The sequence below is a fragment of the Tamandua tetradactyla genome, chromosome 12 (genome assembly GCF_023851605.1).
Source record: "Tamandua tetradactyla isolate mTamTet1 chromosome 12, mTamTet1.pri, whole genome shotgun sequence".
Lineage (NCBI taxonomy): Eukaryota > Metazoa > Chordata > Mammalia > Pilosa > Myrmecophagidae > Tamandua > Tamandua tetradactyla.
Genome location: NC_135338.1, coordinates 2,511,856 through 2,524,396, shown reverse-complemented (window position 1 = coordinate 2,524,396; position 12,541 = coordinate 2,511,856). Strand labels below are relative to the sequence as shown.

The 12,541-nt window shown below is 40.3% G+C and overlaps 1 pseudogene; it reads left to right on the top strand.

Moving 5' to 3' along the window:
• Positions 1–660: 660 nt before the first annotated feature.
• On the top strand, positions 661–816 carry LOC143652842 (small nucleolar RNA SNORA70; annotated as a pseudogene).
• The last annotated feature ends 11,725 nt before the right edge of the window (positions 817–12,541 follow it).

The following is a 12,541-nucleotide window of genomic DNA, read 5'->3' as shown; positions in this document are numbered from 1 at the left end:
GTCAAAACCAGCAACTACTAAAGCTCTTGTCTTGATGTTGACAGTTGGGGCCAGCTTCCCTGGGCACTAGTGGTGCACTCTGAGTGTCCATGGAATCATCTTGCTGTCCTCCCACTGCATTATCACACAGCCTGCTCCTGAAGTGCTCTGCTCTTAATGTCACTCTTACCCGCTCTCCATGTCTTTCATATCTGCTCTCTGTGGGCAGGAGTGAGCTAGGACCTCAGGAAGCAGGGTCTTGTGGGAGAGATCCCAGGTCATCTTTTGGCTTGGTATCTTACCTTATCCTCTCTCCCCAGTGTCGTTTCCCCAACTGGTAGTAAACCTGTGGTCCAAACATGAAAGGAAATGTCAGTCTCTCTATCCATTAGTTCCCCCAAACTTCACATTACTACTCTTGGGGTCTCCCCTTGCTTTGGTCTGGAACAGCATCTCATGGAAAGATGAGAAAATTATCTTCATGAACACTAAACTCCAAAGATGAGCTTTCTTCCCACCATGGACCACCTGTGTGCTGGGGTGGAAAAATATCTGGGTGGTATTACGCATGTTCTACTTAATCAATATTTTTCATCACATTGTGATGGGACGTCATGGTCTTGACAACTCACCATTCTCTGTTTCTAGAATGTGGTATGCTTAGAATGTATTTTGGGAAAACTGAAAAAAAAACCCACTCCCACCCAGTAGGATTCTGATAGAGTCACTCATTAAATATTCATTAGGGTGTGCAATAACTGCAGACAGCAGCTCCCTTGGCGGTGTATACAGCCCATTGTTTGTATGGGGTTGTCCTGAGGCTGCTTGGAGACAGGGCTTTTCTATTAATGTTCAAGTCTGACCTCCTGTCATCACCAATTGAAGCTCCAGGTAGGTACGGGAGGTGTGTTTGGAAAGCCCTAGGGTAGGGTTGGTGTCCAGGCCAAGGTGATTGACCAAGTCATATGCCCATCTTTCCCGAGCTTCAAAACAAGGAGTGTGTGACCAAGGCACTACCTAGGGCCGAGTTTAAGTTCCCTAGCCACCAGAATATCTATATCTCCAAGATGTAGGGCTTTACCAAGTTTAGTACTGATGAATTTTAGGACTTAGTAGCTGAGGAGTGCCTCATGCTGCATGGTTGTGGGGTGAAACAGCTCTTCCACTGTGGTCCCGTGGACAAACAGTGTGCTCTGCAGTCATGAAAGCTTTGCTGATACTGTCCTCACCCGGCTAGTGCCCACCAATAGACTATTTCCTGACTGCTTAAAACAACAACAACGATGATGACGACCACAACAACACATTAGGCCACGCACTGTGCTAGATGCTGGAGATAGAGTACAGGTTCCTGTCTTCAGGGTGTTCACAGTTTAGTGGGGAGATACGAGTAAACAGGTATTACAATAAAGTATGATAGGGATGTAATGAGTAGAACAGAGGAGAGGTTCCAAAGCACAGGGGCTGGGGGCTAAGAAGAGGGTTCAGGGAGAGTTTCCAGAGGTGGGGGTGCTGACATGACAGCACAGTATTAAAGAATGTTGGCCTGGTTGATAGGTAAATAGGGTCACGCTAGCACAGGAAATGGCACTTGCAGTCACAGAAACTTGAAAGTGGGACCTATTCAAGGATATGAAAGGCATTCCTTACAGTTAATGCACAGGGTTTCTGAGAGGAAGTGGCAAGGATGATGTGGCAGAAAGAGGCAGGGTCAGAACAGGTTCACAAATGGCCTTCGTTACCATGCTAAATTACAAAGAACCATTGAAGAGTTTAGCGATGGCAAGGATGGGGTCACATGCCACATGATCGGATATATAATTTCTAAGGTTCTCTAACAGAGACAAGGAAGATGGGGTGGGCTGGTATGCGTGGGGAGTGGATGGTAAAGAATACTGTAGGCAGAAAGACCAGTTAGAAGATTATTTCAATGATTTGCAAAGGAAGGTATAAGAATGTGAGCTAAGGCCATGGTGGTGGGGAACATGGTAAAAAAACATGGACATGAGACATTTTGATACTTTTCAGATAGAATTGCCAGGACATAGGGACTGCATGGGCGAGGAGGGAGAAAAGCAGACCTGTGAGATCTCTCAGGTTTCTGGCCCATGAATGATGTGATGTTATTTGTAGGGAGAGGACATAGAGGTGTAGAAATGAGTTTGAAAGGAAAGAGGGTTTTAACTTTGGATGTGTTGAGTTTGAGATACCTAGTGAGATGAACAAGTAGAGTTTTCAGGCACTTGAATAAAATGAGTAAAGCAAATGAGAGCAAAGAACAGGGCTACAAACATAGATGAGATGGCCAGGGACCAACTGCAGAGGAGTGAGAGTTTGTTAATGAACTTTTAAACATTTATAAATCATGATAAACACATTGATATATAAGTAAAAAAAAAAAAAAGTTTTCTGTTAGGCTATTTGTTTTGTGTTTTGGTCCAGAATATATGGTGCAGGGTGGCAAATGACATCTCAAGGCCTCTCCACATTATGAGTCCATGAGGCCTGAATGACCAAGGGGAGGCATTTCGAAGTGAAGCTCTACTTGACAATTACAATTGTAGGACAGCAGAGAAATCAGACTTTGAGCTGAGATAGCATTTTTCCCCTCCCCTCCAATTTTGCTTTCAGTGAATTTGGAAATCCTATCTTTCTTTATCTGGGTCAAGGACTTGAGAAGAAAAGGCTAAGTGAGCCCAGTTCAAAACAGCATGTTCAGACGTTCACATTAATCCTCTTAAACCACTCACCCAAAGAAAATAGAGGCAAGGAAAGACAAAGATAAATACATTTCATCTTAACAGATGGTTATATGCATTTTTCTATTTACTTTAAACTTGGGCACTACAATCATTGTGAAACTAAAACACACCTTGCTGGTAAGGGGATAACAGGTATTAAGTACTTTCGTTGTTCATGATCTATTAGACATCTCCCCCTGCCCCCACAACAGAATTTAAGCTTTTTGTGAAGAGCATTGAATGTTCTCCATAATCACACAGTAACATTGTCTGGGGTAGTGCCATGTGTTTGTGAAATAATGGTGATGAATTCTTAAAAAAAGGCACTACCAAGGTAAAAAACCAGCACCCAGAACTATGGACTCTGTGAGAAATATTGAGCAGGTGCCATCTCAGGATTTTGGGCGTTTTTTGTTTATTCACAACCTTGGGACCTTACTACAGGTCACCTTACTACTATAAGTAGAATAATCCTAGAAGAGAATAGACGTCAGGTGATAGCAGAACTGTTTGATTAATAAATAACAACCTTACGTTTAGTTTTATAGGAAAAAGATTATGGTTCTAACAGGTACACCAGCATGGGACATCAACCAATCATTTTCAGAAAAAAAAATAGATAAAAATATAGAAAAAATTTCTTCCATATCAGTAATCAGAGATCTAGAAATTAAATAGAATTTGAAGTGCATTTAAAATCACATTCAATTAGCAAATACAATAAAATAAAGTGATAGAACTCAGTACTTGTAAGTAGGTGATGAAACTGCTTCACCATTATACCCTAGAGGCAAGGTAAGTGAGTTTAATGGTTTTGTAAGTAACAAAATAATATATACTTCAAGAGTCATAAAAATGTTCACATTATTTGATTCAGTAATCCTACTTCTCTGAAATTTATTTTAAAGAAATAATCTAAAAGAAAAAAGAGTCCATATTCTTGAACTGTGCATTGTAATGTTGTATATAAGAAGAATCAGAAAGAATAAAATGTTCCAAAAGAAGCTTTAACAAATTATGGAATTTTTATAATTTGACATATATATATATAGACTTCATATAATCTTCAAAAATTATTAAAATTGCTAATCTTTAAGAATATGTGGAAACAGAGCAACTGGTTGACAGACACTCCAGGAAGGAAAAAAAAAGAAATATAAGGAACTTATTGTGATTCCAATCACAGAGAAAAATGTTTTATTACCCCTATTTCTCTTCGGCTTGAATGTGAGTTGCTCACAGCCAGCAACTCTGTCTTAGTCATTATTATTTCTCCAGAGCTCAGTAAATGTTTGTTGAATTGAATCTAATCTGTGCAAATCCAATATGTCCAAATGGGAATGGGTGGGATATTTGAATGAACTTTTAACTTAAGAATTCCCTTAATGCCACTTTCATACTATATTTGCCATCATTTAAGACACAAAGATGTATAAGATACATCTCAATTTTACAAGGGCAGATACAGTTTTTTAAAAGTAGCTGTTATGATGCAAGGTTGTAAAGATACATTTTTGGGGAGACTTAATAGTGGGATTATTTAGTGTTTTGTTTTTAGTCTATTTTTGTTCCGGCCTTAAGTGCTTGCCTCCCATTCAGAATAACAGCTCAGGTGATGCTAGGAAAGCTTTGTATTGCTCAGTCCTTCCCTTTTGTCCTACCTCCTTCCCTCCTTTCCTTCCTCTTTCCCTGTTCCTTCCCTTTCCTTTCCTACTTTTCCTTTCTTATTCCCTTCCCTTCCCTTTTCTCACTCTCTCTTTCTTTGTTGTATATATGTGGATAAAATGCATTGTACATGCTGGCAAACAACATACTAAAAAACAAAGATTAAAAAATAACGATCTCAAAAAAATAAAAAAGATCTGCATGCTTTCGACCTGCAGAGTGTAGGTGGAGAGAGTCTTCTGCTGTGGGCACAGAGCGCCTTCCTCCCAGACCCTCAGCCTTCGGGGACCCTCCAGCCTGTGAGGGTGCAGCACTGCCAGGAGACATGGACTCTGAAGTCAGGGACTTGTTTCTGAAGAAAATCAGTGAAGCATCCTTAGCAAGCTTCTTAATCTCTGAGTCTTACTACTTTTACCAACAGTGTGAACACCACATTATAGGGTTATCTGGAGGAGTCAGGAGTGATTATCGTGAAGAGCCAGCACTGTACTCAGGCACATAGTAGGCACTGACGATACTTTCCTTTAAATCTTCTTTCTTGCATGAACTGTTGCGGATCTTGGAGCTCAAGGCCTTCTACAGCAACCCAGGCCATGCCGTTCTCCTCACTTTGGATTTCAGAGAAGGGATCCAAGGAACAGCCCTTCCTTACAAGGACCCCTGTCAAATCCATGTCAAAAATATCTCATCGCTCACTATTATTTATACAGTTTAATAGTTTCTCTCCATGTGTTTTAAAACTTTTTGGCAATATGACAAAAGCATACACGTAGAAAAAAATAATACAGGTGACGTGTTTAGTGAATATGTTATTGAGCATTCCATTAATTCTTTTAATCTTTTATTTACATATTTAGTGAGTCTGTCTACAAACATCTATTGAGCATTCACTATGTCCAAAGCACTGTCCTTTGGAGATGTGAATGCCACACCATCCTTGCCTTTGGGAGCTCGGAGTTAAGAGGGAAGGAATGGGGGTAGAAAAGAGCAAAAGAGAGAATAATAAATGATCAATTCTGAAACAATGTAGTTGTGCAAGAGGGAGATAAGCACAAGATATTGTACCATATTTAAGTAATCCCTGTGTTATTCTAATACTAGAGATGCAGTTGGAAAGTTTCCTATGCAAAGGACGACTAAGAGTTAAGGGTTGGGTTTGGGAAACTGCAGTTCATTCCCTTACCCACATCATAAAATTGACCTAAACCAGACTTCCAGGTTGCTTATTATGAGGATAAATGTCTGAAATTTAGATAATCTGAAAATTGGACGAATCTCCATGCCTCGTAAATAAACTAACCGTCTGCATTTACAATTCAGTAATATAAATTCATTTAAAGTTTACAGATAGTTTCATTTTAAATGTAATCTTGAGGCCATGTATAAGTATAAGAGCATTCTGAGAAAGGTGATAAGGGTATCAGGAGATTAGAACAGCAGCAGTGCTGGAAGACAGCAATAACTAAGTCACTATTGACACTTACTTCCCTTCATTAAACCAAACTGCAGGGGCAGCTTTGCTTTAAAGGCCTTTGGCAGGTGGGATATTGAGAGAGTTTGGTCAAGAGGCAACAGGGAGTGAACATCCTGGGTCTTCTCTATAGGAAGCACAGGGAATTAGCAGTCTCAGAGAAAGGCTCGGTGAAAATGAACTACAATGGGTCGGTTCCTATAGGATTAAAAGGAAGAGTGTAGCAGTAGCCAGGGACGAGGGCTTGCTGTCAGTGTTTGCAGGGGAAGGGGGAGTGGGTATTTTACATAGCCACTGTGTTAGTCAGATTCAGTTGTCAACTTGGCCAGGTGAGCGTACCTAGTCTTGTTGCTGCAGACATAAGCCAACGGTATATGAACCTCATCTGTTGCTAATTACATCTGCAGTCGGCTAGGAGGCGTGCCTGCTGCAATGAGTGACGTTTGACTTAATTGGCTGGTGCTTAAATGAGAGAACGCAATGTAGCACAGCCAAGCAGCTCGGCATTCCTCATCTCAGCACTTGCAGCTCAGCCCAGGCCTTTGGAGATGGAGAAAGAAGTCACCCCGTAGAAAGTTGTTGGAACCCAAGGGCCTGGAGAGAAGACCAGCAGAGACCATCCTGTGCCTTCCACATAAGAAAGAACCTTAGTGGAAAGTTAGCTGCCTTTCCTCTGAAGAACTAACAAAATAAATCCTCTTTTATTAAAAGCCAATCCGTCTCTGGTGCGTTGCATTCCCGCAGCTAGCAAACCAGAACAAAGGCCACTGTCTTCAGGGACTTTTAGGAAGAAGGTGGGTATGGGTAAGGGTTCAATTTTGAGGGCGTTTATAAGAGCTCTGTTTTACCATGTCATTGAAAAGAGCCTGCCAATTATTTCCTCTGCGACTTAGAGTGCTCCCAGGAACTGTGGATGTTCCTGGAAGCAGTAGTTATTTGCAAACACCACAATTATCAGTGATTAATTGTTATCTATAAAGTCGGCTGTAGTCTACTTCCATTGAAAATTTCCTTCTCTTAGCCAGAGAAGCCTAAGTTGGGTTTTATTATTAGGGGATAGTACGAACTGCTATTGGTTTAGTCACGATGCTCTGAAGATGACTGGATGTTTGCAAAATATTTTGAACACCTTGGAAAAGTGGCATTATTTGTGTACAAAATATTGCCAAATGTGCTGTTTACCATATAATTCAGAGAAAGGTTCAGCTGACTTTCTTTGGTTTGCCGATTCAGAAGCTTTTTCTTCAAAGTGGAAGTAATGATTCTTTCGCTTAAATGTAGCTCAGGGCACAGTTAAAATTTTCAGCATATTTTTGACTTCTAGTGCTTTATATCAGCTATTCAGCTGTTTGGCAATTTTGTCGTTAATTTTTTTTCCTAATGCAAAGTGTTATTTGTTAAAAGTACTCCCTACTAGTAAAATATAGCTACTTATGATAAGGTATCTGCGAGTTGAGGTAAAAAGAAAATAGTTTTGTTTATATTTAAGTAGATGGGAAAAAAGCTGACATCGTGTTTTGTGATAAATATCAGGCGAATAACATAAACAAATGAGAAGAAAGGTTTTATCTTTTAACTCTCAAAATGTCATGTACCTCTTCTTTTTTAGCCTATATCTGGTGAAATCTTGTTAAGTCCCCTAGTAGTATTAATGCACAGCTAATATCCTGCAGCATAAACTTGAGGGCATAGCATCCTCTCTTTCCCTCCCTCCTTTCCTCTGTCCTTTCCATCCTCCATTCCTTCCTGTGCCATCTTAAGACTGTTAGATGCCCCAGAAAAGGCCATGTTCTTTTAATTTATTCCTGTGGGGGCAGACCTATTGTGGGTGGGACCTTTTGATAAGGTTGTTTCAATTGAGATGTTCCCACCTAATTCAAGGAGTCCTTTACGGGAGGGTAAATGACAGAAAAAAAAAAAAAGCCAAAAGAGCTCAGAAAGAAACACCCAGAGTATCTTGGAGAGAGTTCAAGAGAAAAAGGACCAGCAGACACTGGCCACATGCGTTCCCATGTGACAAAGGAACACTGGAGACCAGCAGCTTTCTTCAAGAAGGTATCTTCCTCTTGATTCCTTAATTTGGACATCTTCCCGGCCTTAGAACTGTAAATTTGTAAACTAATAAATCCCCATTATAAAAACCAACCCATTTCTGGTATATAGCATTCTGGCAGCTTTAGCAAATTAAAACGCTTCCTCATACATATATTTTTTCGGGCATGTCTTTATTTTATTACTCATCTACCCATGCATTGGATAAAAGGGCCGTCAGTCAGAAGAGTTTTATAATCACAGAGTCACATGATGAAAGCTATAGAGTTATACAGTCTCCATCAAAGATCAAGGCTACTGGACTGAAGTTCAACGATCTCAGATATTTCCTTCTGGCTATTCTAATACACTAGAAACTTTACAAATATCTGTATAATGAGTCAGTAGTTATAACCATTTCTTAAATTCTAATTTCACAGTTATATCTTCTCATCTCATCATCTAAAATATTGTTTAAATACCAGTTTATGCTAGGCACTGTGTTAGATCCTTTATATTAACTACTATCATTTACATAATGCTTGCTGCTCTTATAAGCGCCTACTTTTTAAATATTTTAAGAATAGGGGAACTCAGATGTCATAGTTTAATCATTTGACTGGGGTCAACAGTTATTAAACATGTACTACATAGCATTCTGATAACATTTTAAAGAAATAAGAATTTTTGGATACTAATCTTCAGGAGAGCCATGAAAATGTCATATAAATATACACAAAGAAATCCAATATTGGGTAGATAGGTGTAGCAGAAGCAATGTGATATATAAGACTTGAGACTGGGGGCCAAGATGGCGGCTTAGTAAGGTACGTGCGTCTTAGTTCCTCCTCCAGAGCAACTACTAGGTGAACAGAAACAGTGCAGAACAGCTCCCGGGGCCACGGCAGGGAATGGACACACAGTGTATCCCAGTCTGGACTGGCTAGACTGACTGCGAGACTCGGCTGCGGTGAGATCCCCGAGCGGCGCATGACCCCCCGAGCAGCGGCAGTTGTGGGGGCCGGAGCTCCTCCCTCCCTCCTTCCCGGGCCGGCTGAGAGTCTCGGAGAGGCAAGTTTCCCAAGCCGCGGCGGCCGGCGCCCCTCTTTTGCAGGCGGCTTCCTGGTCCGGCTACGAGTCTCGGATCAGAGGGCTACCCAAGCCTCGGTGGCCCTCACCCGCGGGCGGCTTCCTGGTCCGGTGGGGAATTCCCCAGGCCGCGGTGGCCAGTGACTGACGCCCCTCCCCCGCGGGCGGCTTCCTGGTTCGGTGGCGAATTCCCCGGGCCCGCTGCAGCCAGCGACCGACACCCCTCCAGGGAGAGGAGGGAATTTCTGACAGTGGCAGGGACTGGGTCCAAGCAAACACCAATAGGGGAATTAATAAAGGAGCCACAGGGTCCCCTCAAGCCGCGGCGGCTGACGCCCCCACCATGCGTGGCCCCCCGAACCAACTGAGAGAATTGGATCAGAAATTCCCAGGCCGCGGAGCTCGGTGACCGGGGGGATCCCTGCCAAACACGTGAGACAAACGTGTGCCACGAGCGCCACCTACTGGGCAGGATAAGAAAAACAGAACCCAGAGATTTCACAGAAAAATCTTTCAACCTTGTTCGGTCTGACACCCAGGGAAATCTGACTAAATGCCAGGATGCCAGCAGCAGAAGATAACTGTCCACGCTCAGAAGATTGAGAATATGGCCCAGTCAAAGGAACAAACCAATAGTTCAAATGAGGTACAAGAGCTGAGACAACTAATGCTGAATATACGAACAGAAATGGAAAACCTCTTCAAAAAGGAAATCGATAAATTGAGGGAGGACATGAAGAAGACATGGGCTGAACAAAAAGAAGAAATAGAAAAACTGAAAAAACAAATCACAGAACTTATGGAAGTGAAGGATAAAGTAGAAAAGATGGAAAAAACAATGGATACCTACAATGATAGATTTAAAGAGACAGAAGATAGAATTAGTGATTTGGAGGATGGAACATCTGAATTCCAAAAAGAAACAGAAACTATCGGGAAAACAATGGAAAAATTTGAACAGGGTATCAGGGAACTCAAGGACAATATGAACCACACAAATATACGTGTTGTGGGTGTCCCAGAAGGAGAAGAGAAGGGAAAAGGAGGAGAAAAACTAATGGAAGAAATTATCACTGAAAATTTCCCAACTCTTATGAAAGACCTAAAATTACAGATCCAAGAAGTGCAGTGCACCCCAAAGAGATTAGACCCAAACAGGCGTTCTCCAAGACACTTACTAGTTAAGAAAGTCAGAGGTCAAAGAGAAAGAGAGGATCTTGAAAGCAGCAAGAGAAAAACAATCCATCACATACAAGGGAAACCCAATAAGACTATGTGTAGATTTCTCAGCAGAAACCATGGAAGCTAGAAGACAGTGGGATGATATATTTAAATTACTAAAAGAGAAAAACTGCCAACCAAGACTCCTATATCCAGCAAAATTATCCTTCAAAAATGAGGGAGAAATTAAAACATTCTCAGACAAAAAGTCACTGAGAGAATTTGTGACCAAGAGACCAGCTCTGCAAGAAATACTAAAGGGAGCACTAGAGTCAGATACAAAAAGACAGAAAAGAGAGGTATGGAGAAGAGTGTAGAAAGAAGGAAAGTCAGATATGATATATATAATACAAAAGGCGAAATGGTAGAGGAAAATATTATCCAAACAGTAATAACACTAAATGTTAATGGACTGAATTCCCCAATCAAAAGACATAGACTGGCAGAATGGATTAAAAAACAGGATCCTTCTATATGCTGTCTACAGGAAACACATCTTAGACCCAAAGATAAACATAGGTTGAAAGTGAAAGGTTGGGAAAAGATATTTCATGCAAATAACAACCAGAAAAGAGCAGGAGTGGCTATACTAATATCCAACATATTAGACTTCAAATGTAAAGCAGTTAAAAGAGACAAAGAAGGACACTATCTACTAATAAAAGAAACAATTAAACAAGAAGACATAACAATCATGAATATTTACACAACAAACCAGAATGCCCCAAAATACGTGAGGAATACACTGCAAACACTGAAAAGGGAAATAGACTCATATACCATAATAGTTGGAGACTTCAATTCACCACTCTCATCAATGGACAGAGCATCTAGATAGAGGATCAATAAAGAAATAGAGAACCTGAATATTACTATAAAGGAGCTAGACTTAACAGACATTTATAGGACATTACATCCCACAACAGCAGGATACACCTTTTTCTCAAGTGCTCATGGATCATTCTCAAAGATAGACCATATGCTGGGACACAAAGCAAGTCTTAACAAATTTAAAAATATTGAAATCATACACAACACTTTCTCGGATCATAAAGGAATGAAGTTGGAAATCAATAATAGGCGGAGTGCCAGAAAATTCACAAATACGTGGAGGCTCAACAACACACTCTTAAACAATGACTGGGTCAAAGAAGAAATTGCTAGAGAAATTAGCAAATACCTCAAGGCAAATGAAAATGAAAACACAACATTTCAAAACTTATGGGACGCAGCAAAGGCAGTGCTAAGAGGGAAATTTATTGCCCTAAATGCCTATATCAGAAAAGAAGAAAAGGCAAAAATGCAGGATTTAACTGTCCACTTGGAAGAACTGGAGAAAGAACAGCAAACTAATCCCAAAGCAAGCAAAAGGAAAGAAATAACAAAGATTAGAGCAGAAATAAATGAAATTCAAAGCATGAAAACAATAGAGAAAATCAATTAGACCAGAAGTTGGTTCTATGAGAAAATCAATAAGATTGATGGGCCCTTATCAAGATTGACAAAAAGAAGAAGAGAGAGGATGCAAATAAATAAGATCAGAAATGGAAGAGGAGACATAACTACTGACCTCACAGAAATAAAGGAGGTAATAACAGGATACTATGAACAACTTTATGCTAATAAATACAACAATTTAGATGAAATGGACGGGTTCCTGGAAAGACATGAACAACCAACTTTGACTCAAGAAGACATAGATGACCTCAACAAACCAATCACAAGTAAAGAAATTGAATTAGTCATTCAAAAGCTTCCTAAAAAGGAAAGTCCAGGACCAGACGGCTTCACATGTGAATTCTATCAAACATTCCAGAAAGAATTAGTACCAATTCTCCTCAAACTCTTCAAAAAAATCGAAGTGGAGGGAAAACTACCTAATTCATTCTATGAAGCCAACATCACCCTCATACCAAAACCAGGCAAAGATATTACAAAAAAAGAAAACTACAGGCCAATCTCTCTAATGAATATAGATGCAAAAATCCTCAATAAAATTCTAGCAAATCGTATCCAACAACACAGTAAAAGAATTATACATCATGACCAAGTAGGATTCATCCCAGGTATGCAAGGATGGTTCAACATAAGAAAATCAATTAATGTAATACACCATATCAACAAATCAAAGCAGAAAAATCACATGATCATCTCAATTGATGCAGAGAAGGCATTTGACAAGATTCAACATCCTTTCCTGTTGAAAACACTTCAAAAGATAGGAATACAAGGGAACTTCCTTAAAATGATAGAGGGAATATATGAAAAACCCACAACTAATATCATCCTCAATGGGGAAAAATTGAAAACTTTCCCCCTAAGATCAGGAACAAGACAAGGATGT